This window comes from Parasteatoda tepidariorum, chromosome 10 (assembly GCF_043381705.1).
Source record: "Parasteatoda tepidariorum isolate YZ-2023 chromosome 10, CAS_Ptep_4.0, whole genome shotgun sequence".
In the NCBI taxonomy this organism is placed as follows: Eukaryota; Metazoa; Arthropoda; class Arachnida; order Araneae; family Theridiidae; genus Parasteatoda; species Parasteatoda tepidariorum.
The window spans coordinates 58,899,361-58,926,897 of NC_092213.1; the positions used below are offsets into that span (position 1 = coordinate 58,899,361).

Below are 27,537 nucleotides of genomic sequence, written 5' to 3' on the forward strand. Positions count from 1 at the left end.
CCATATTTTAATATAAAATAAGTTTCAAGTAATTATAATATAAATTATAATTATAATTATAATAAATTATATTTCATGTAATTATAAAAAAAAATCACAAATTATCCATCCTTTTTGCACAAGCTGAGCGTTTTGTACTTTGCGTGTTCAAGACAAGAAAAAAATTATTTTTTATGAATTTTTTGAAAGGTACAGTAAGATTTGTATGATTATTTATGAAAAAATATTTATGAAAATTATGAATGAAACTCATATAAAAATATAAAATAAGCTTATAGTGAATTACGTGTGGCAAATATTTTTAATAAATTCACAAATTGTCTATCTTTGTGTTAAAGCTATATGTCCTATTGTACTTTGCCTGTTTCGAACAAAATAAGAATTTTTACTTAATGAAAATTTTTTATATTATTTTTATAATTTATTTCATTATTATATTATATTATTAAAAATGTTATAAAACAATTGCTAGACATAAGAAGGTATTTTCTGACGACTTTTATCTATTTAAATATACAAGCTTTTCAGAATTCAATTTCTCAAAAAAATATTTGACTAGCTTTGTTCAAATTTTGTATTTTGCCATTTAAAATTGCATTATTTAAAATGATATGAAACAAAATTATATACCTTACTATTAAATTTTTTTGTGACTATTATTAAATAAAATAATGAAAATTTTAAATATTTACGGATATTTTATTTAAAAGTGAGGGGGAGGAACCCTCTCATATTAAGCTTAGGACAACTATGACAAAATCAAGCAAGCATTTATTACCAACTGAAACATAACAATAAGATAAAAACAGAAAAGTAAAAGATGAGTGTGAGTGTGCTCAGAGCAATAAATGTTCGAAGTTTCGAAACACTAAAGAAAGGTACAAGGTTGCCGATCCTGTGTCCGTCATCTAGCTGATTCCTTTGGCGACTACTCACCATGCCTGGCGCCACAAAAGAATTATAAATATTTTGCATTGAATTATCTTTGGATAAATGAATTTCATAAATGTGTGTAAAAGTTTTTCAATTCGTTTAAAAAGTTCTCAAGATGTGGTGAAATACGCAAAAAGCAATATTAATATCAAGTAGTCAAAAGTTTGTGTCTCTTCCTGACAAAACTATTGTGGGATTATATTTCCCAAATTGCGGCTATCCCCTATATTTAAAAGGGTCAGAAATCCGAATTCCTCGAGAAAATGTACATTTATTCAGAGAAAGTATATTTATATGTGTGACCTCGTTACTTATAATATCGTCAGCTCTAATTATTTAACATAAATAAGTCATCCTTCAAATCATTAATATTGAATCCCGATCAAATATTCAAGATGGTCTGTTTTGGATTTTGCTCACTCAACATAATTTTATAATGCAATCATAATGGATCTTGTAGAAGATCTTAAAAATGCAAATTTAGTTGTAAAAAGGGCAATTTAAGTAAAGAAATCAGGCTCAAAAACGTTTCCTTTTCAAATAAGCGTATATTTTTGCTGATGAATATGATTTTTTGATTCTTAAAGTATGTGTCCATATTTTTCAAGCAATAGTTATCAATAACTTCATTAGAAATCATGTTTTTCACTTAATTTATCCAAAGAATTATTTATAATTAATTAAATAATAAAAGAATTAGAAATAATAATAATAATTAATAAAAGAATTAATTATAATTAATTAAATAATAAAAGAATTAAAAATAATTATAATAATTAATAAAAGAATTATTTATAATTAATTAAATAATAAACTAATTAAAAATAATAATTAATAAAAGAATTATTTATAATTAATAATTACTAATAATTAATTATAATGAATTATTATTTTTTTATTTAATGAGAAATTAAAGATAAAATAGCGCTTAATAAGCAATACATATCCTTTTTATAAAATGAAACAAAACTTTCAGAAAAAATGATTGTTTTGCGTTTATCATCCAAAATGTATGCGTTTTCCGCCTCTACCGATAAGATATGAATTGCTCTTTACTTACCTTTTTCCTTTTTCATTCAACTTAAAAATATTAAACCTGTCAGATGGCGTCTGAGTTTGACTACAAAGTGATGATAGAACCGGAAAAGCACTTAAAAAAATTTGGATGGACTATTCATAATTATAAAAATTTGCCACGGAAATTTAAATTCCCTCCTTTTGAACCTTTATTGGGAATTAAATGGTCTCTGTGGGCTGACTTTCAAGATTCTGATAATGTAGTTTTTCGAATAAAAAGCTTAGAAAGTAATGATTCTATGTCTGTTATACGAATTGAAGGAACACTTTGCTTTAAGACGCGTAAAAATGACATCGTCATGAAAAAAGAATTTAACAGTGATGTGCATCGATATTCAGTAACTGACTTTTTCTCGTTTCCTAAAGAGGTTTTGGACCTACATTTTCCTGATGGTACAATAATAATCGAATGTGCGATGACTATCTTTTTACCAATTTGTACTATTGAACCTACTACACTGAAGCTAAATGACAGCGAAGAATTCAGCTGGGGCCTATTAGATTGAAAGGAATACACCAAAATAATCAATCGATTAGTAAGCTCTCACCTTTTGAGTCTGGTAGGTTTTAATTGGCCTTTTGTGTTGCTTCTTAACGCTTAGGTAATGACGTTTTTCGCTTCGAAACTATGGAAACTGAGAATAGATTTACTGAACGGAATTCGTTTCGTTCAATAAAATTTCTTTGAGTGATTGTTTCATGAAACAATAATTATAGAATATTAGATGGCTATATATTTCTCAAACTGTAGCCTCGATCCAACTACACAGGAACCTAATGCTTCTGAAAAAGATAACTGAGGCCTATTAGACTGAAAAGAACTTTAAAATTATTGAATGGATGCATTATAAGCTCTCAACTTTTGTCTTAATTTACACTTAAATGACCTGTACTTGCTGCCTTTTAATGTTTGGATAATACAGTTTTTTTAATATAATAAGTTTAGAAACTGAGAATCCATTTGCTTAATCGAAATATTTTCCATCTCATAATGTTTTACAGAATTGTTATTTCTTAGATAATATAATAAGTCATAGAATATGGTATGTTTAAATTTCTTCTTCTTCTGCAGATGTGATTATACAAGAGTTAATTGTCAACAAAGTTTTAATTGAGTTCAATTAATATATTCGGGTCTGATTTCGTAATTTAAAATATCGTCTACCCTTATTAATTGGAATAGATATGGTTTGGCTCCTGAACCATTAAAATTGAATCTAAATATTCTTAATTATTTGAATAAAATTGAATTTTAGTATTCTTAATCTTAGTATTGAATTGTGAAAATTCGAATATTAGATGAAAAGTTATTTAAGGTGATAACTTTTTTAACTTACACACTATAAATTAAAATGAATTAAGAAAATTTCGTAGTTTTACAATAAACTAAAATATACTTGTAGAATATAATATTTTCTGTATTTAAAAGATTACACAAAATTATAACACATCCACTAATTATAAAAGATATCGAAATTATTAAAAATTATTCAAATATTTTACTTTGAGACATGCTTTTAGGTAGCTTTGCTTTGGGACATACTTTACTGCACCGAAGAGCAATCTCCAGTCTTTACACTGTAAAAAATCCCGGATAAAATTACGGTGAAATTCTATACCGTAATTTTTACAGTAATATTAATTTACTTGCAGTGACGTAGAAAGTATTAATGTAAAAATTACGGAATGTCAGATTTTTTGTTTCGTAAAATTTTATAGTGAAAAGTGCTGAGTAAAAGTACTGTTTCAAGATTCGTATCTGACGATGACGTGAAAAAGTCGTATACAGACATTTTGAAGCAGTGACCAAAGGAGCTTTATGAAAATGGATGAAGGCAATTAGTTTCTCTGTGGGGTAAATATCTAAGTGCCTATGGAGATTGTTTTTAAGTAAAATACTCCGTTTGTCGCATATTCGTACTGGTTCACTTTCATTTGTCGCACTCTCTTAATTAATTAAACTATCATTATTTTCTCGTTATATTAGCATTTAAAAAATATTCTATCAGAAACCAACTACAATTCAGTTGAGCAATGTTTCAGGTTCCCATTCTGAAAATAAAGAATAATTACCAAAAAAAAAAGAACTTTTAAAAAATAAAAATAAAAAAAATACTCACTGTAAAAAAAAATTGAATAAAATTACGGCAAAAAAGTACCGACATTTTTACAGGAATATTTTACGGAACAAAATTTTGATAAACCAGAATTTTTGCAGTAATAATTACCCTAAAATCACTGAATCACTCTAATGAAATAAATATTACAGTAAAAATTGAGGTGCAATTATTCAACAATGAAAATTGATTTTACCGTAATTTTTAAAGCAATAATTACATAAAAAAATCGCTGAATCATTTTACTGAATTAAATATTACTGTAAAAAGTACGGTATAATATTTTATGGTAAAAATGGATTTAACAGTAAAATAAATAATGGATTTTTCAAAATGAATTTTATGGTTGATGCACCCAAAGTGAACTACACCAAACTACTTTATACCGTAATATGATTCTGAATTTTTTATGGTGTATTTACTGATAAAATTGTCTTGATGAAAAATTCGGGGAAGAATTTAATATCTTAATTGAATTAACGTATAATAAGTTATTGCTAATTGAAAGTTAAAATTTTCAGAATTATGGTAAATTTTGCCAGAATTTTAAAAGTTGCATGAAAGTGAAGATTTATATGAATTTATATATATATTTTTGAATATAACTTGGAAGTTAAATATAATTTTGAATTATTTAGTTGTAGTGGTTTGCATAATGATTTTAATAAAATTTATTAATCTAATGATTATGCATTAAAATATACATTTTATTATCACGTACATAGCTCTCCATACGGAGCAAGTTGGTATCTCTATTTACCATTTAGGAAATAAAATTTAAAATCTAGCTTTTAAGATTAATCTAACGTTAAAATATATCATACGTGTAAGTTATTTACTTTATTTCTAACTAAATCCTATAGATTACTTGTATGTAATTATAATTGCGTGGATCTTTAAAAATATATGTAACAAAAAAGAAATTATAAAACTATGCTCCTATGGAGGCAGAAACACTAAAAATTTTATCATATTCATATGTGGTAGTTCTGACAATATAGGTGTATTCAATATAAATTGAAATAACAACAATCTCGAGTTCTTGACCTGCTCTACTTCTTGTTAGAAAGTATACAGCTGCTTAGAAGAGTTTATTCTGCGGAGCAATATTTTCAAACAGATAATTTGCTTTTTCAAAAAAAAAAAACAAATACATTAGAGGACTTCTGAGCTCAAATCTGCTGTATTTCATAAAATATTAATGATATTAAGCAACTCTGGAGAGATTGAAGTGAAAATTTGTTTCAGTTATTTATAAACGCATTTTTAAGAAAGGTAACATAATTTCTAGAAGTCGTGATTAAGCCACTTTTTACTTATTTATTACAGTTAATTCTTGCTGCACCATCATGTCCAAGCAGTGAAATTAAGTTCATTTTTTAATTTATCATTTGGAGTTTAAATTTAGAAGTTGGCTGCTGACAAGGTAGGGAGTGTTTATAACGATTCTGTTTTTCGAAAAACACACTCTGATCACGCTGAGAGTCAAATACCGTGGAAATGTACCTGAAAGACTAACCCGGAAATATACGTGGTAAAGAGCTTGTAGTGCACCTCGGTGTAGAAAACATTATCAATTCCTACCCCCCCCCCCGCCTCTTGCGATGTTATTAAGATTGGTGGAGGAAAATATTAGAGACAATTCTCACTGCACGTAATTCTCGCAACTCCAATCACCACTGAGAGAAAAGGAGAGCCTGATTGGCGCGTTTATGCAGGAAAATACATTCAGATTCCGATATTGTCTTGACGGTGATTGGAACTTTCGTGAATCATAAGCAAAGAGAACGGCCCTTACCCACCAAGAAATCACCAATCATGTTATCGTTTGCAGGTGAAAGTATTCGAAAAGTTGTTCTAAATAAGAATGAACCTTTTGAATGAGAATTTGCTGATATTTCACACCAATCAAGTTCTCATTATCATCTTATAAGACGGGTATGTGAATTTTTTCATACAGTGAGGATGGTTCTCTAAACACGCTCAAGTAATCAAGCAAAGCCTAAAGCAGAGATGATATTAAAATTACACACATAGAGGGTTAATTCTGAATAATAGGCATTCAGAAGCAGAAATAGGCATTCAAAAGCAAAATAAATAAACAAAATTTCTCCTGCGTGAAAATTTATTACTGTTAATAATTTCATCTGTTTAAGCATATTTTTTGTTTGCTTACGAATTAATCCCTGCACTTTGCTGATTTTATTTTACGTATATATTTATTTCAGCTTTTTTCTCCCTTTTGTCGTTAAAAGTGTTAATTTAAATTGGCTACGAGATGAGTCTATATTTTTTTAAATAACTGAAATAAATAATTATCTGGATATAAAGTTATTCATACGTGATATTTATTTAAATGTTGTACTAGTTATTATTACATTAGCAATGTTTTTATCTGTATGTTTGTTAAAAGTTCTTTGAATCATAATTTAAAAAAAAATCGTATCTACTGGTATATCTCAGAATTTAAATGAGTCTATATGATTAATATACATACTGCATAATATTTCTACACATTATTTAATCAATATAAAATAATTTATCCATAATATTTGATTACTTTACTGTTACAATCATTATATAGTTATAGTTTCCTAAGTATTTATTATAACTTCATTTTTCAGTGTTAATTGTGATAGTGTTTTCAAGAAGTTGATCTAATTGATTTAATCTGGCTATGAGATGAGTACCCATTTTACAGATTATTATTATTATATCACTACTTCATTATTCATACATGAGACATGCCATTTTGCCCATACATGCAGAATTTCACTCATTTAGAAGAAAGATTGCTTAATGGTATATCTTAAATTTATCACTTTCTAATATCGTATTTGTATCAAGTTTTTAAACCCATTGAGAAAGTAGAAAAATAATTGCTGAAAAGCGAACAAAAAACCACCCAAGTCTCTGATTGATTGTCCCGTAATGACCACTTTTAAGGTATATTTTCAGAATTCTTTCCTAAAAAGATGTTTAAAAAAACATAATAACCAATTTGATTGCCCAGTGAAACTTTAAGGTGTTTCTAATAATAAACTTTCTATACCTCTCAGTTTCCTGTAACAAACAGGTTTTGATGTTTTCAGCACTACTTTCCTTATGGTGATTCACTATGTTTCGATGGCATTTTTCTGTTATTAAATTTTACCACAAATTTTTAAACCATATTTTGTTATTAATTTTTCTAAAATCATTATCATGGCATATAGGTAAAAAATAGCAAGCTTTTTGATGTTCCCATGGAGCCAGGAACACGGTAAATTTTACCATATTGAAAAGTTTAAAAGAATTGACTTGTCTTATGTTTAGGAAAGCCTATCTATTCACAAAAATCTTCACCATATTCCTAACCTTTACAGTATTCATCCAGGGGACAAGTTTGGTGTCATGAAAAATTTAAATTAGTCTATATTTATTTTTTTTAATGTGACTTGTATTTTTCGATGTATTTCTAATTAAAAAAGTTTTTTGTATCATTTTTATTTTGAAGCTACAGCGTCACCTATGAACCAAAATGCAGCAACCTTTAATGCAAAGTTAGGTACTTTTTCCTGAAACATCCAAGTTTTTTTTTTTTTGTTCCATTTAATATTTTAAGTTATTACCCCACCCCTCTCCCAGTGAGTGAATGGTCACTTGTGCATTCTTAAGATTTTAGTTCAACATATATTTCTAAAGTTATTTGAACATTTCGATACATTTTGAACAATCCGTATACATATGTTTTTGCCATTATATTTTTATATTCCTCATAATTAACTTGTTCTTTTTTCTTTCTATTAGTTTCTGAATTTATACTAGCTGAACCCCCCTTTGCAGAATCACAGCGACATTGTCTAGGAGCGTTACAGATTTCTTGCTGAAAGATTTTGTTTTTGAAAAGTAAGAAATTATTCTTTTCTTTTTTATAGAAATTTACGCATACATGGGGTCAATTTTTACATTGGTTTTAAAATTGAACACCCACTGATCATAGGATTGATCTGAATATTTCTATGATTGTTTTAGCCTTCAAAATTAATTGTAATATGTTTTAGTGATATAGTTTTTAATTTCAACAAAATAAATATTTTCTCATAAGGAATTTTTTTTGTCTTGCATAATATTATGATAAATTGAAATAATAACATATATAAAATCTTTACAATTAAAATAAAAATGAAAATATAAATGTGTGTTTGCAGAACAGTACTTCATCAGGGGATCCCCTGATGAAGTACTGTTTTGCAAACACACGTTTATATTTTTATTTTAATTGTAAGGATTTTATATATGTCTTATTTCAATTTTATGTAAAACAAATTTGGCTTTAGCTGACTTGTGCACTTTTCCAATTTGATTTAATGTTTCAAAGTGTCTATTTACCTCTTATGTATCAAAATTGACCTCATAAATTGAATTGATTTTATGATTAGATTATAATAAATTGCTCATAGCTCAAATTATTTTATTTGAAAGTTCATGTCGGAGTATACAGTTTATGGTACTACTGATTCTGCATCATATTCTGAATGGCATGTCATAATCAATCATTTTTAAATTTAGCTGACTCCTGACTATACAGCCTCTCTACTATCTAGCTTAGTAAAATTAAGTTATGTTGAAACTGGTCTTTTGTAAAACTTACCATTGAGGTGAAGAAGCTTGTCGTTTGTACATTTTGATTCTTCCTAGTCATAACTTTTCACATTTGAGTAATCTATTAATGAACACTGAGTATTTTTGCGTTAATTATTTATCTCAAAATGTGTAAGATCTGTTTTTCATTCCAGAGAAACCTCGATCCACCATTCCTTCATCTTTCGTTTTTCCATCATTGCAGAGATGCCAACTGCTCCGGACACACTAAAATAATTAAACAAACGGTAAATAACTACAAAGTACATTTTGCAAATATTTGACTATTTTTGCTTGCTTTTTAAAAGGTATAGCATGACGTAAGTACTATAAAGTGGTGAATGGTATAAGCCTACAAATTATTTAGAAATAGTGGTGGATAAAAATCTTCTAAATTGAATTTATTAAACCAAGAATCACAATTGATAAACTACCACTTTAAAATATATATTTGCTGTCCGGAGCAAGTTGGAATCTCTGTCATTGTGTTTTAATGGTCCCTTCACAAATGCTGTTCTATTAATGTTAATAATACTCGTTTATTTCGTTTTTGAAACTATCAGATTCTCACATCTAGGTTCAAAAGTTCTACCAATATTAAAAAAAAAAAAATATTGTAAATGTTTCACTTTTCAAAGAGAAATAGTAACCCCTGATGCCAATGATGTACGCCATAATGATGATAAAAAAAGTAAAGATATAGTACAATTTGGAGAAAATGCCTTAAGTATCATGATTGATGTTTAATCATCAATTGATGAAAATGTTGAAACACTTATGTTGTTGGTTCAAAAAATGGTTGCAGAAGTTAAAAAAGTGCAAAGTGATAGTAATGAATGCAGAGAAGCAAAACCACAACCAGAGTTAACATTGGTGAAAGACCCCTACGTTTTTGAAACATTAAGGAATTTTCTTTTTTCACGCAAATTTTTGCAATATGTTACAAGTTTCGAAATCTTATCGACTGTGCTGAGAAAAAAAAAAAAAAAGAATTCAACCAAAGTTCAAACCAAAATTTTCAAATATTTTGAATGAATAAATGTTTATTCATATTTCATTTTGCACATAAATATTTTTGCAATAAGTACATAGTTACAGTTAAATTTTTTTTATCCGAATTATTAATTTATTACATAATTTTTAAATCAATAACTTTTCATGCTTTTGCTAGCCATTTTTTTTATTTTGATCCTTATTGGCCACTTTCTCATTTTTATCGTTTACATTGAAGTGCTCTATGAAAAATGATTGATCGAAGTTTTGCTGCATATCAAAGAGGTGATATTGGACTTCATTCTCTCCGTTTACTTTGCTATCCAGCCTAACATTTCCCCACACTTTACCAGATAGATGGGAGCTTACAGTGCACTCAAATTAAACCCGTTTTAAAGACTAACAAACTAAACAGGTTTTAAAGAAGAAAAAAATAGAGTTTTGACTTAATTTGACTTTTTTCACCTTGATAATTTTCGAAGCAAATGAAGTTTTTATGTTATCAAATATATTTTACTTCTTTTGTTTGTTGGGATTATACATATATACACTGCCACACTGGAAAAAATCTTAAATTTATCAGATTACACTATTGACTTTTATAGTTTTAATAAAAATAAATCACTTTAAAATTAAATAGATACATATTTATCTTATTTTAATCATTTGTCTTTCTTTAAGGTGGAATTAATGTTTTGGTAAGATATGCTGGTGCTTTTTCCATGTTATTTTTTATTGATTTGCGTATGAAAATTTCAAATTATGTTTCAAGTTTAATTCAAGCTAAAAGAGGCAAAGTTGTTTGGTTAATTTCTATCTTACTTTAACAACTTTGTCTTTAAATCATTATCTTTTCGCTTTTCTGTCTACGTCAGTAATTAACATCATTTTTAATTTTTACTTCTATTATTTTGTACTTATTAAATAAACAAATTTATTTAATCTAATATAATTATGAATATTTATGTAGGTGCATTCTGATGTGAAACTAATTTGTAATTAGAAGATATGAGCATTTTTTCTGTTCATTTCACCGGAAATAGAACTCTAATCCAAAGCCCATGAAGACGACTATGATAAATAATAAACAGGATCTGAATTCAAGTCTTCAGCTAGCATTTGAATAAATTCTAACGATGACCATTTAGGCTTAATAGTTTACCATTGCTGATCTGGATCTTATTATGCATATTAAGATCAATTCTGGTCAACTATTCAGCTAGTAATCTTATTGTATGGTTTGAAGTTGAAATATCTGCATTGCTCTGCTCTGTTGGGGATCATTTTAAATTGTAAACTGGAATCAGTGTAAGTTAATATAAATGTTTTGTTTTACTTCTTGCATTGTTTCTGTTTTACTTTATATCAGGATTGACAATTCATTCGGAAGAAGCCTATTTCTTCCAGGGCTCTGGAAGAAATCGAATAATATGGAGAAAAAAAACTAAAAATGATCAATCTAATTGTTTATAATGTAATAAAAGAAAAGCTTCAATTTAAATAAATTTTATATTGTATCAGAAAGTTAAAAGTTTTTTCTAATATGCGTTTCATTTAATAAAGAAAATTATTTTCACATTATTATTTTTTAGTTTTATTCAGAATTTTGAAATCTGTGTATCCTATTATTTAAGAGTGAGTTTGAGTATTCATGCTTAATATTTGATTATAAAATATAGTATGCTAATATGTATTTTTAGTAGTATATGATTTAGTATTTGATGCATATGTTTAGCATATGATTTACTTTTGATTACTATTATGACATGATTTGATAAATAATTTATAAATGTTAAAAAATTTAATTATGTTATTTTAACAGTTCTTTCTATAAATATGAAATTAAGTTTTGCTATACTCATTTAAATAAAATATTGGAAAACTTCAGTTTTAATTCCTAAAGAAATTCATCAAATTTGTTTGTTTATATGTTTTTGTTGTTGTTGCAGTTATTGCTTTTTAGTTCTCTCTTATTTAAGAAGGATATCTCAAATAGCTTGATAATTAATACTCTAATTTACACTAGATCACATTTATAAACTGTTTAAAAAAAACTGTTAAGACAGCTACCACTCTCATCAGACTAAGAACAAAACATCATAAAAACTTGAAAATCTCTGCAGATGGGACTAGAAAATATCAAAACTGTGGCAACTGTCTTAATGTGGAACTCGCACCATATCATGTTTTTAACTGCTCTGCAGTCGCTGGAGGCTTTCACCTCTTAAACTACCCTACAGAAGAATATTTATATGGATTTAATGCCATAGAGATAGTAAAGACTATTCAAGCACACCATGAGATATGATTCAATGGAGGATGCGACACCAACCGACCAAAAAAACTGTTAATATATGATTTTCTTTTCTTTTTGAAAAAAGTTTCTTCCATTTCTTTTATTTGAGTTGGAAGAACCTTTCTTCTGGGGTGGTTTTTTGTAAATTTTTCCTCTGTGGAAAAAACTTGTCATCGCTTTATATGAAATATTTTTTGACGGGGCAGTTTATGACATGCGTTATAGTGGAAAAGACTAGGGCTTCAAGTATGTCATTTGTGAATTACGGTGCAAATTAAATTTGTTAATAAGTATAGTTTTTAGATTTTTCTTTAATATACAATTTAAGTTTTTATTGAATACAATTTAAAGTCAGGGGACTTCGTTATTTCATCCGGAAAAGTTTTTGAAATGTTTGGGCTAAAAATCACTTTTTATTTTTTTAATGACCTAAAATAAAGTGCATCTACTTATTTTTTTTTTTTAAATTTAGGAATAGGACTTTTAACATAACTTTAACATTTATTGAGAAAAATAAGATTAGAAAAAATAAAAGCCAAAAAACTGTTTTTGTGCTGTAAAAAAAATCTTGTATTAAGAAGTATTTTGGATGCCATTTTTTAGTTGTTTTTTTTTATGTTGTAAAGCATAATACTTAGTGTTATGAGAAAAAAATTTGGATGATAAAAGTTGTTATTCCCTTGTTACAAACTTGTAAATTTTGAAAATAAGTAATAAGTCTTCAGCATTTATAAACTGTTTAAAAAAATGACTTAATTGCACAGAGTTAACTCTTTTTGTTCTAATGACTCTGAAGTTAAGAAAATTGGCTCATAAATAAAAAAGATATGGACAATTCAAAAAATGAGCCACCATCTGTAGTTGTGTCATTTTCTTCGACTGTTTCGAAATTCAAAATGGACTCCTAATTGCAGGTTTGGTGTGAAAATTCTGTACAAAATATTTTCATGAAAATCAGTGACAGGAAAACAACAAGATTCTTTTTTATTTTCTCGATTTCACTTGGAATGAACCAAATTTTTTTAATTTATTACATCCAGATTGGCAGGAAAAACAAAATTGACCACAATTCTTTAACTTTATTTGAGTAACAATTTGCTTTTTTTTTAAAAATGAATAAGTTAACAAAATCTTTTATTAATTTATTTGTTTGCATATAATTAATTTATTCAATCTTTTCTTTATTACTTTTTGTTAAGTCTTTACAGCTACTTCCCCTAGATGGCGTTAATTCAACACTGAGAAAAATTTCTTTTGCTGTTCTTGTTTTCATGTGCATTTAGTTGTCTTGTGCATTGTATCTTGTGTCATGTTTCTTTTTTAGATTCCTTTGTATCCCATCATACAACTCACTCTTTCTTCTCGGAATTTTAATTTTCTTTCTTCCCTTTTGTTTAAGTTGATTGTAATATTACTTAAATGCATGTTCAACTAGAAGGAAATAAAATTTAAAAATGTAGGAAATGTTCAATTATTATTTTGTTATTTATTTTATAAAGTAATTGATTTTATTTTTTCTCTCTCTGTATTTTATTAAAGTAATTAATATTATTGCTTTTCTATGGATTGTCATTTTTATAATTACCTTCATTTCTAATGAAACTTATTTTTCCAAACTTATCATATGGATATTGCAATTTTTAAAAAATTCTTCATGAGATGCAATTTACGATGTGGGTTCGACTCCAAAGATTTAATTACTGTCAATTGTGATGTCTTCACATATTGTTATATAAATTCAAGTTTCTTATTCAGTACTGACCACTGCGTATTGGTTTTATATAGTGTGTGTGTTAACCTAAACAATATTGTAAAAAAATTTAAAAACAGACTTTTGAATATATATATATATATATTCAATTTTAAGATCAGAAAGAGTTTTGTAAAACATAAATCATAGTAGTTTTTTTTCTTTAGTAAAAAAAAGGTATATTTTGAAATTCAGTATTTTTCTTAAATATTATGCTTCAATTTTTGTTGTCATACACAGTTGTTTATTAAAACCTTTCAAATTTAAATGAAAAATAAATTTAAATTTAAAAAAAAAATTATTACTGTTTAATGAATAAAAAGGACAAAGAGCAGTGGTTCTTCTAACATAGTCCACTGTATATACGCTGTTTGTTTATAAACGAAAAAAATCTCAGGGTTTTTTCAGTAAATATTATTAAAATTTTATAAATAAATTAATATTTTATCTTGTTACTTCAAGAGGTTTTTTCGAGGTCTTATTTTTCTAAATAAAGAAAATCTTAGAAGCAATGTTTTATTTTTCATTACAGCTAACTTCAACAAAATTATCATATTTTATTAAATCATGTGACATTTAGATTAAAAGAATCCATGGATCTGAATAAAATTATTATTTCCGCTTTTTTTTAAAATTTATAACTTTTTCTAAAAGAATAATTTTTAATTCTCGAAAGTAACATTAGAATAATTAAAGAATAATTTTTAATGCATTAACATAGTACAGTTGCTACATGCATTAGTTAGTATTCAATGTATATTACATTTGCTATTTAATATTCATTATATATACTATTTAACGTACAAAGATTTTCATAACATTATTACAATTCTTTTAATAAATCATTTTGGAAAGTGTTAAATAGAAATCTGTATAAGTTTCATGGAAAGATCATCTGCTTTGCTTAGCATCACTCTGCAAAAAAGTTGGGCACTTCACGATGATGTCTAAGATTTCCTTCAGATACTTAAAAACTCTTTAGTCTTTATAATTAGAATGGGAAAAGAGATTCCTTTTAAAACACAGAACTTAATATTGAAAGGTTATATTATGCATTAAAAAAAAGTTTAGAGGTTTGGTACCAAAATCAGCACAGTTTTTATGGTACTAAGCAAATGATAGATGTTTGGTCTATAACAGGGATGGGCAAACTATGGCCCGCCGGAAGATTTTATCCGGCCCTCGGATAGAATTTTTATTTGTCGATCAGTGGTAAATATGATCAATATACATCCATTTTCTTGTCGACTATGTTTAAAATTATCTATGTTTTTCCTTTTTTAACAAAGTACTGATGACATTTTTACTTTCTCTATTTTCGTTCTACAAAACATAAATTGATGGAAATAGTTAGCACAGACATCTTCAATTGGTAAAATGTTGAAAGCAGAAGCTCTTTATAGAATAGCCGTAGATTGGCTCCAACTAGCTTTTGTCTTTCTCGCGGAGCTGACTTATAGAATCTAATGTAGGTAAATTGTACTTCACATTTGGCAAACTGCTCATTTTACACTCCAAAGAGCGGACAATCTAACAATCATCTGAAGCAGTTGTTTCTAAATACGCTAAAGTTTTACAAATCATTACCAAAAGCTAGTTTCCAAAATTTAATATTTCATGCCCTGAAAATCAGTGCTATGTTTGCTTAATCTTATATATGTGAACAAGAGTTTTCAACTATGAACCTTAGAAAAAATCATTTCAGAAGTAGACTAACAGAAAAGCATTTAGCCTTGTTCCTACAAATAAGCACATCTCACTTCGAACCTTAATATAAGGAACTTTTAAAAATGAAATCGCAATTTCCTTAATCTCACTAAATATTTAAATTAAAACTTGTATATCGCTTTTTTTTTTTTTTTTTTTTTTTTTAATTTTGAAGTTTTTACTTGGCCTACCAAACATTTTTTTTTCTTGATTTTTGGCCCTTGACCAAAAAAGTTTGCCCATCTCTGGTCTATAATAATCCAAAAGCAAAATTAAATTTTATCTGAGTAAGATGTGTTCTTTTATAAACATTATAACATACAGTCGTGTTCATTTTGCAAATTTTGTATTTGTTCTCAGTGATTACTAAAACTAAAATTTGAAGGTCTAAGGGTAACCTTCAGACAGAAAAAGCATTTTACTTCTTCCATCCATGTTAACCTACGGAGAACCCAATTATTCGTCCAATTATTCTTGTCTATTTCATTTCTAAATACAGTAGGGAACCGATTATCCGGAACGATCGGGACCATTGCTATTCCGGATAACTGATTTTTCCGGTTTTCTGAATCGCTACAAAAAGCCGTTTGTTTATTGTTAAACCCAACAAAAAAAAATGTTTTTTTGGAAATAATCTTAAAAAGAAGAATAAACAATGAAGGAATACACTAATAATTATTTCCTAAATGATGGTAAGGTAAACATCTTTCAAAAAAGAAAAAAAAAATCCTAAAATATTATGAGAAAAAAAATTTTTTTTTTTAAAAAATGGCTCAAAAATTAATTGAATTTCGTTCCGGTTTTTTGGTTTTCCGGTTTTCTGATTTCCGGATAACGGGTTCTGTACTGTATATCGACCAAATGTATGCTCAGTATTTATCCAGTAACTAATTAATATTGAATTATGTTTGTTTTATTTAATTCATTAAAATGTGTTCTGTTGAATTTTGTGGCCAAATTTCAAATTTTAAGATTGTAAGTATTTATAAAACTTTTTCAAAGTTCAAAATTTATTTAAGTTAGCAATTATAAAATTTTTTCCAAGTTCAAGTTTTATTTATGTTAGTATTCATATGACTTTTTCAAAGCTCAAGTTTCAAAAGTACTTACAACCTTAAAACTTTAAATTCGGCAACTAAGTTTAATGCAACACATTATTAAGAATAAACATTATTCAAAAATATTAATTAGGTATTGAATAAATAAGGGAATTCCAGTTACACAATTCTTTGTTGACTAACACAGAAGTGAAATTTATTTTCTATCTGAAAGGGGACTCTTACACTTGTTTTAGTAATTATTAATATAATTTTTACTAAATAAGTACAATGAGTACTGCTTTGAAAGTACTTAAAGCTTTGCAATATTTAACCTTTAATTATTTTCTTAACCCTATTAAAATTAATGTAAGCTCTAAATCATTAAAATGCATAATATAATAGTTTTATACAATTCACTCATAATCATGAAGGGTAACCTCAAATATGCTAGTTAACTAGTACAGACGATATTTTAAATTACGAAATCAGACTCAAGAACGTACTTTCTCTGGATAAACATACCTTTTTTCCTGACGGATTTGGATTTCTGACCACTAAAATCCAGGGGGCAGCTGCAGTTTGGTCAGGAAAGTGGTCCAAGGCTTGGACCCCTTAATGTTAATTTTAGTTTTTGCATATTGAATTATTCCTCGAGAACGTTGTTTGCACATTTGTATAATTTGTTTATCAAAAAATAATTCCATGCAAAATATAATTTTTAGTGATAGTTAGTATTTAATATTTTATTTACTAATGGTCAAAAAAATTTTGAATTGTATGTAAGGTATACAAATTTTTCATAATTTTAATGGCAAAATACAAAATTCGAATGAAATCGGTCGAATAGTTCCTGAGTAACCGAATTTTGAAAAGGTGCTTTGCGGCCGATTTCGCTCAAATTTTGATTTTTGCCGTCTAAAAAAATATACTTTTAAAATTTTTTTTGACTATTATTATATAAATATTTAAAAAATAATAAACATATACTAAACGTTATATTTTGCATGGAATTCAAAATTTTGATTCTTCAGAATTCATCAATTTGTGGTAGAAAGATTCATCTGGAAGGAGAGTTCTTTTACAATTCGTATATTTCTAAGTTGTAATATAAACATTAAATGTATTCTGCCTTCCCAATTTCTTTTACATTAAAGACATTTACATTAAGTTTTCTATTACTTTAAAGTCAATAAGTTTAACTAAATTTTGGCACATATTATTTTTATTGTTGAAATAACTATTTTTAGAGGTAGATTAGTTCTAATATGATTTTTTAAAAAAATAAAATTTTATCCAAGCAAAAAAAAAACTTGCAAAACTTAGCTATTAGGAGCTATTTGGATCAAATGAAAAGGACCTATCGATATCGGTCACCGACTAATAAGTTTGAGAAAAAAGTGGCTATACTAAGTCATTAGAGTTTGCCGGACACTGGCTACTATTTGAAATTTCAGGTCTATATTTCACTATATACTACTACAATAAATTTGTAATTAATTAGAGACAGAGAGCTTATGGTGACATGGACTGTGTAAAATAAAATAATTATTAAAATTTTTTCATTTGTTGTACTATCACTAAGCAGCTCTCATATGCACCGCTGCATCTAGACTAACGAAAATTGTTTTAATTATCATTGCTAACTATGTTTACAAAACAGCAGTTATAACGCTACTCTTCTAACTATATTGAGTAACAAGTTGTTCTTTAATGAAACTTTTTTCACTGTCATGTGTTGACCGTTTTGCTACAGGTACATATTTTAACAATTTACACTAATTAACTGTCCTATTAATTTACTTTTTAATGAATTAAATAATCCTTTTCCTTTGGGCGTTTTTCGCTTATTCAGCAGAAATACAACAGGAAATTCTGAATACAATGGCAGCTAGAAAAATGATACTTTCCACGCAAGACTGGCGATGTTAGAAGTCTTTGAATCAATTGTATTTTCAAGACAAAGTCATAGTTATCTTCTTAATGATTACGATATTTCCGAAGGAAATATTTCATCAATGTAAGAACGTTGTATTTGGAGTTTGGAAGTTTAAAATCCTAGCATCCCATTTAAAGGGAATGAAATTTGAGCTAATTAAACTAATTAGAAAAAGGAGAAAAAACTTTCATCAAAAAATTAAAAATAAAGGAAAATTATGTCGAAGAAATCCATTAAAATTAAACTACTGTTAAAAAATTTCTTCTTTTAATATTTTTTGTTTTTGTTTTTTGTAATTGATCCTTATTCACGTTTTATTTTATTTTATAACAGGCGTTGAATAGCTCAATTCCGAGTTTACGATTATCAATACTTAACTCCGTAGCCTTGTATTTTTGAACCCAATTCAGAAGACAAGGGAGCTCAAGGATCAACTATTGAGGGAAATTTGCCTTCGTGGAGGACTTTTTGATGGAACTAGCCCGCATTTGCGTTACATGGAGAGGAAAACCTCCCACTGTTACCCCTACTGCAAGGGGTTTCTAACCCATGATCCGTCTACCACTGAGGATATTTTACGTCAGCACTGTGATCGGTGCGTGTCGGGTGCGAAATTCGTATCGATCAGTCATCGCTGGGATCGATCCCGGGTCACCTCATTTACATTTAAAAACATTTATTTAATGGTACAGAGAAACCTGTTAAGATGATTACCTTTATATGAACCTTTACCTTGATTACCTTTGTAAAGAATATGAAGTAGGCCGGGATTGTCTGGTCGGTAGGGCGCTGTGCCCATGTCCGAGAGTTCGTGGGTTCGAACCAGGCCGGTCGAAAACTCCCCATGTAGTTGGTGACTGATGCACTTTAAAATTCTGTCGAGTCGCAAAGTCCTCCATGTTCCCATAACAAATCAAAACCTCTGGGGGTACTGGATTGGAGATCGATCGTTTTCTGATTCAGGTCAAAATTATGATCTGTGGATGAATGAATGAATGGGTCCGCCTTATAAACAGGTGTGACTTATGGTCTGGCAGAACCGAATTCTTGGCCATAGATGGCGCCACTGAAAAACAAGAATCGCACACTCTGCCTTAAATTTGCTCGGTTTCACCAAGCAGGCTTGCCCGTGTGGCAAGTGGCATTAGAACCAACCAACCAGAATATGAAGATTCTTTTAAAAAATAAGTAGTCGCAACAGCCTTAAAAAAATAGTTGAAAAATAACATAGATAGACGATGAAATCGGCACAAATAAAGCATGCCGAAAGTGATGATTAAACTGCCTGATTCGAAAATCGCAAATACTTATAATACCGGATTAAAACTATCAGGATTTCGCCTAGTAATAAGTGTTGAGAGAACGATAAAAATAAATAAAGTTCTTAGATTTGCGATAGAATCGGCACAAATGAAGCGCACATTTATATGCAAGTAGTATTCACAAGTAGCTTATTAATTAATACATATTACTGATATCCGGATTTTCAAAACCATGTAGAAATGTATAACGCCCATAGAGGTGGAGAGAGCATTGCAGTGGAAAGAAGTAGGGTCGTACATGTAACACGTGACTGGTGTGCAAAATTTGCCACATTTGCTTCGCTGCTTTGAAATTGTGTTAAAAATGTTAGGAGTATAGAAATATAATAGATAAGAAATTTCTTTTGAAAATATGAATTTTTTTACATATTGCAAACATTTCTAAATAAGATACAGTTATTCTCAATTTAATGTAGTAGACGTATGCCTGTTTAGGCAAAGGGGTGCGATTGTTCTTGTTTTCCAGTGGCGCCATCTATGGCCAAGAATTCGACTTCTACCATATCATGCGTCGAACCCGTTTATAGGGCGGACCCATTCATGCATCCATTCATTCATCCACAGATCTCGTTATTTTGACCTGAAACAGAGAACGATCGATCTCCAATCCAGTACCCTCAGAGGTATTGATTTGTTATGGGAACATGGAGGACTTTTGCTACTCGATAGATTTAACGTGCATCAGTCACTTTACTACGCGGGGAGTCTTCGGCCGGTCCCGTTCGAACCCATGAACTCTCGGACATGGGCCAAGCGCCCTACCGACCAGGTTATCCCGGCCTTCTCAATTTAATATTCATAATTATTGTCTTTTGTTTTTTAATTTTTAGAAAGGTGACAACAAATTAAAATAAATAAAGTAAAATTGCATTCCTAAGTATTTTTAATGATTTGCTTTTAAAATTTTCAATCGATGATGCATCCAATTTTAAAGACAGATATTAAATTCCTTTAAAAAAAAAAGGTTTTAAAATTGATATGATAACAACATAATATTTTAATACCGTTTTATAGGGTATTTAGCTAAAAAAAACTCTAGTGCGTATTCAGAATGAAACGTTAAACAGTGATAGCTGAATTATTTAAATTAATTACAATTAGTTCTTTTTTTTTTTAAATTTTCGTTTGTCTTATTAAAATGCCTTTAAATTTGTGATTTAACTTTTTTACATGCATAAAAATAGTATTTTCATACTTTATTTTTCAACTTCATAGCAAAAATAAGGCTATATTGTTGTTATTTAAAAATAACCAATGTATCTATTTTATATCTAAAAATAAGTTTAACAAGTCTATTTTCTATATATTTCTCATACTATATCTTATAAGTTTTATGTAAAATTGCTATATAAACGTGTAAATATAAATTTTTTTGAAAAAATATATACTACTTAATAATTTTGAGTTATGTAAAAAAAAAGTTTAATATTTATGTTTACTTATGTTAAATGTTTTAATGTTTTACTACAAAACAAAAGCTAAATTTCCTTTGTTTTTGAAATTTTCGTCGTAATATTTGTAACTTTACATCAATTATTTTCCCCCTAGACTAATTGAGATCAATTATTTCATTTCTGCCCCTTCCCCCCAAACGAAAAAAGTCATTCCCTGACGGATGGGTGCAGAGTAGCAATTGAAAATCACCCAACTCACGTCAAATGAAAGAAAAAACCATCTGTATATTTTTAAAATGGCTCATTAGTGAGTTTTAAGAGTTAATACAGACGTTATTTTTTGAGGTTTAAAATATTGCCGAAATTAAATGGTTTCACTATGTAACGACATCCCGCAAAGGATTGACTTCTTTAGTCAATTACCATTATTCTGTTTAATTAATAAGTAAAAGGCATGCTATGTTAATAATGTTGTACCTGACTACACTACTGATTTTTACACTTGTCTAACATAATTTCCCCCCCGTCCAGACGGTCAATACGCAAAAGGATAAATTTCTCGAAGTTTTGAAAAATTGGTTGAGGACTCGTTTTTTTAAAGGAAGGTTTTTCCTAATAATTTAGGTCTGAATTTTTCATCAATAGGGTAAACCAACCAGTGAAGGAACACTACCCAGTGAAGGAACAATTCATATATATTGATTAAAAATAAGAATTTGAAAGTTTTTTTTTAGATTGATTGGTAACAATAGCTTACTGCCAAACAATAGGAAGTCATCTAGCAATATTTTGGATTACCTGGTCAAATAGATTTCTCTGAAAAAATTTTTGAATTTGTTATTATCTCTGCAACACCTTGTTTCGTTGAAAAAATTATAAGGTGAGTGTTTGTACTTATATGTTTGAAGTGGAATTAATTGCATGTAGTAGTCTTATTTTTCTCACTGTGAAAAAGAGAATTCAAAATATAGTTATTGAAGTTACGTTTTATTTTTTTTAAAGCACCATAGCATAATCAAGTACTGAGATAAGGGGGTGTTTATTCACTGGATCACCAAACGATGAAAAACCAGTGAAGGAACAAGTGTTCCTTTACTGGGTTTTTCTCCCAGTTAATGAAAATAAAAGAAATTTTTTAATTTTCTTGTACTTTTAGTCATATTATACATCAAAATTCTGTTTAAAAGACAAAAAACAACTTCCAACCAGTGAAGGAACAGGCATGTTCCTTCACTGGATCACCAAACGATGAAAAACCAGTGAAGGAACAAATGTTTCTTTACTGGGTTCATTTCTCAGTTAATGAAAATAAAAGAAATTTCGTAATTTTCTTGTACTTTTAGTCATATTATACATCAAAATTCTGTTTAAAAGACAAAAACCAGCTTCTAACCAGTGAAGAAACAGGCATATTCCTACACTGGGAATACTTCCAGTGAATGAACAGTAATGTGTGATATATGATTTTACATGACTCTAGGATAAGTAATTCTGCTATATAGAGGACAACCGAAATTTTGTTAAAAATTGTATGAATAATTCCTGAAATAATTTCAGTTCAAAATGTTAATTTAATAGCTTAATTTATGAAAAAATTATAATTTATATTTATTAATGGGGTGTGTAGTTACATCAAATGTTAGGCAACTTAATAAACTATGTTTACAAATCGAAAACTAATTAAATATAATCATAAAAATTTGAATAGAACATTTTTTCGCTGGCTTTTGCACCAAGAACTCCTAATAAGACATCATTATAGGATAGTAACGTGATTATATAATTTATAAAAACTACTTTACAATGTTAGAATTTAGAAGCAAGCTCCTCAACAAAAAACAGAGTTAAACAGAAACGATACTCAATTTCTCCAGAAGCTTGAGAGGAAAATCCCTCAATATATGTTGCAAATTTTTAACGTAGCATTGACTGAAGAGTCTAATATTGAAAATATCCAAGAGCCTGTACTTTTTTCAATTAAAAGAAGACCACTTGGTTAAGTCAAACTTAGGAACTGAAGCTAGTATTGATAATGAGTGCATCTTAGATATCGAATTTGAAATGAGTCCTCATGCTGATCCTCATGCTTTGTTGAGAAAAGAAATGATTCTATAAGTAAAATAAGTACTTCTAAAGATCCTCTAGATATAAGTCAACAAGAGATGGATTTGCCTCAAACTTCAAGACACCTTTCCCCCGTCTATTTTCGAAAAAGGCATTCTAGAAATGTTGCTGAAAAATCAGAAAAAGGTTGGAAGAACCATTTACATTGACTAAATATTGATGATAAAAAGAAGGGCCAAATAAGAAGAAAAACGAATAAATTAACTTTTGCACTAACTTCAGAGAAATGGCAAAAATTTCAAAAAACTGAAAGATCTGAAAAAAGTTAAAACAAGAGAACATGGAAAAGAAAAAGAAAGAAAAAATACTTAAAAAAGAAAAAAGCTTCAAGAAATAAGAGGAAAAAGAGTAAATAAAAAGGTGATAAAATAGTAATGATAATAAACAGCATCGGATGACACAATGATTTAGATTTGACTGTCAAATTATAAGAAAGAATGATTTTTTTAAAACTTATTTTGTATTTAACATCACTTTAATTTCTAGTTCATGATTACAGAAAAAAGTTAGCATTTTACAAGTACTTGTATGTTATAATTTCACAAATAGTCCTATTTTTATATATTTGTATGGCTAAAAAATTCATAAAGAGCATTAAAAAATAACCAAAATTAAGTGTTCCTTTTCTGGGCAATTTTGTGTTCCTTCACTGGTAAGAGCTGTTCCTTCACTGGGTCTTCTTACTACTTGTTATTTGAACCTCCAAAACTTTAAAACAATATTATGTAAGTTCTCTACAATTTTTTTTGCATAGTTTGCAATTAGTAACAAATATGTTGACTCTGTCATTTAACTGAAATTACGAATTTTGAAATTAATATGATTTTTTAAAAGGCAAGCGAAGCTTAAGTGTTCCTTCACTGGTTAGTTTACTCTATATGAGGGGAAAGTAGGTAATTGGAAAAGCAGACTATTTCACATAGGAAAACTACAGTCGCAAATTAACGCATGTTTGTAGAGGGCAATTCTTATGTATAAATTCCATTTACACGCAAAGTTGTCTACGGTAGCTCATGCTCGTGCTATATCAGATTTATTTCTGATATAGCACTTCATATGGAAAAGATTATTGCTTTGTCTTTCGGAAAACATGACTCCATGTTGTTGATACTCCAGAATGTGATGTGCATGATTGCCTGAACAGAAAATTGTTCGAGGTGTATGGTTTGTTGACCACCATGATCTCCGGATTTATCCAACGCCTCTTATAAGAGAGAAAGGCTTCGCGAGGGTTACTACAAATGACAAATTCGATGCTTTAGTAGTCCGAACGTTGTGACTTTTTTTTTATTTTCTCTCACTGCGCAATTTAGCAGTCCGAACATTGTGACATTTTCTAATTTTATTCCCCACTGCGCAGTTTATGCTCGCTACGTCAGCTGTGAGGAGGATGTTTTGATTTATCTCCCATCGACTTCTTTGTATGAAGTCCAATGAAAAACATGTATGAAGTCTATATTGCCTGTGTTAGATATGGTAATTCGCATGTCGGCCACCGTCACATATATCTGGAGAAGTAGCGTCTTTTTCAAAATAAATTTTATTTATTTTGAAAAAGAAACTAACATGTAAATTTCTGTTAGATAGCGTCACTATTGATTAAAACTATTGCTACTCTCTTTTAACCCAATCCTTTTTATACAACTTTGCTATCTTATGAAAGTATAGTTTTGTTGTCAGAAATAAAAAAAAAATGCTGTTGTTATTGTTGTTTTTAATCTCATATGGACGAATTAAATCAAGAAAGTGCACTTTTTGTTAGACAAAAGAACATCAAAAGGATGAAAGTAGTCTTAGCTCAAAACCTCATGAATAGATGATAGGGCCACACATTCGTGAGGCCATTTCCGCAATTTAGATATATATCTGAAGGAGAAGGAAATTTTTTCCTGAACCCTGTACCCATGGTACTGCTTAGCAACCAATCACAGGACTTCAGATTCCACAAATTTTACGAGAGCTTATATCGCTTGTACTCGGTGGATCTTAGTGAAGTCCAGGTTCAATCCCAAACCCCTCCGGGCTCGAATTCGATTCTCTAACCACTGGGCTACAACGGCCCTTGAAACAAAAATTAAAGACAAGTATCTTAGGTTTTTTTTAAATTAATAATTTAATAATTATTTTTTAGAAAAAAAAAGGAATTTTTTTCTGAACTTTTAGTTTACCATCCACTTGTAATTTAGTAACTTTAAAATATATTATTTTGCTTTTGGAGGAACAGGCTGGCAAATAATTATTCATCTCATCTCACCCATTACTATTCTGTTTGCTAGAGAGAAACTTTTTATAAAATCTTCTTCTGGCTTATTCAAAGAAACCATCTCACTCATCTTTTATATGAATTAACAACCAGTTTGTGGCAACGCGGTGTCATCTTTTTGAATGGAAGGCGTAACAATATGGGAAAAAAAGTCGTCTGCAGAAAGACAATTCACGCAGATTTCTTCATTAAGATAATCGCCAAACAAACAGGCCAAGGACAATAGAACACAGAAATTCAATGTTATCTTAAGCCAAGGACGTTATAATATTTTTTTTTAACTACAGATGCAGCTAATTTCTGGAAATACTCTGTAAAGAACAGAATAAAATGACAACTTAATTGAATTAACTACTGCTGCTCAAGCATTTAATTAGCTGTTAGACAACTTAGACATCTCTTTTTTTCCATTTAAGACGCGTAATTTATGAATTGAAAATTAACTGTCAAAGCAGTTATCGTTAAATTATTACAATCATAATAGTTTTCTTAATAAATTATTAATTTGCGTGCCACCATTTGATGAGGAGGGATATTTAAAAAAGAAATAGAAAAACATGCCACCTTTTAGGTGATAATACGACTCTTATTCTTTTATCGTGGAACGAATTTGTAAAATATCCCAATTTTCACTAAGAAATACGTAAATTTAAAACAATCACGTATAAACTTCACGTTTAGCTCATGTTGATCTAGATATGTAATAGCTACAGATGCTTAAAAAACAAATAAGATAGAAAAAACTAAAAAAAAAATTTTTTCACAAAAAAAGAAATCAGGAAATGCTCGTATATTATTTAATATGTCAAGGTTAAAATGTGTGATTTAGTAAGTATGAGAATGATAAGATTATTTGATATATTTTTATTGTTTTTGTATATTAAGATAACATGATATATTTTTGTTGGTAGACTTGAGAATACATTAGTCAAGCATGGATGTATACTGACCTATCATTTTTCAGTTCAACGGATGCAAGTAAATTCAATCATATTTTTATTAATAAAAATGAACGTCTACCCATTCCTAAAAATAAACATATTAAAATTTTTTTGAAAAAAAGTTGAATCTACTACGGCTAAGTTAACAGAAAATAAGTACCGTCTCTTATATTCATAATCCTACAAAATGGCATATTTAATATATATGGCTTATTTAATATAATATTAATGGCAATAATATGCCAAATGATACTACATAATTTTGTATTTTATTTATTAGGTAAAATGGCATATTATCACAAAATAAAATGGATATTTAGCGTAGGAAAAATAGCAGAGGAAAAGTATTGATGCTATTGCAACGAAGTATCAATACAACTGTCACTCAGTATTCTTGCCATTACCATTAAAAATGCTGTTTTATGACTTAGATTATTGTTATCGACAGTAGCAAATTATTATAGATATTGGTCAGTGGTTTAATAAACCCCATTTATGACTGTTGACAAAATGCATAAATGAATAGTAAATCGTTCAAACGTATCTAAAAAGTGTTGAATTTAGCTTATTATGGTTCTGATAAACCAGAAATTAACTATAAGTAGAATTTACGTAACAACTATACTTATAAACCAAGTTTTGAAATTACTTACAAAGTAAGTCGTTAACAGGTAAAGTTATTAATTAACGAAACTGCAAAACAGTTTTATTTTTTAAGCAAAAACGTGTTGAACGAGGGAAAAAATATATCTGTTTAAATTTTCTGACACGTAGCAGAAAACAATGTTTAGTCGTCTTTAAACATAGGATGCTCCCTTTTGATGAACTTTGTTTTTAATTTTAAACTTCATATAGAATAAAAACTAGTTTCCTAAGCAGATTTCAGCAAACCGTTCATTTCTTCTTCCTATTTTTTTTCTTTAACTGAATTTTCAAATCATCGGTCATTTTTGGGATACCTGTTACTGTCTTCGATTTACTCCTATGACATATTGTTAATAATACAAAAAAATAATAGTAA

General features: G+C 28.5%; 2 long non-coding RNA genes across 3 annotated transcripts in view; one reads left to right on the forward strand and one right to left on the reverse strand.

The window, feature by feature from the left end:
* The window catches only part of LOC107443101 (uncharacterized), a 53,430-nt gene that overhangs the window by 24,061 nt on the left and 1,832 nt on the right, over positions 1-27,537 (reverse strand). For both annotated transcript variants that reach the window (XR_011638069.1, XR_011638067.1), the window contains exon 2: positions 8,761-8,978. This is a non-coding gene — a long non-coding RNA (uncharacterized lncRNA). The remainder of the gene's footprint in view (positions 1-8,760; positions 8,979-27,537) is intronic.
* Positions 6,201-13,595, forward strand: LOC122270139 (uncharacterized). Its single transcript, XR_006225626.2, has 3 exons — positions 6,201-6,338; positions 7,917-8,015; positions 10,714-13,595. It is a non-coding gene; the product is annotated as an uncharacterized lncRNA (long non-coding RNA).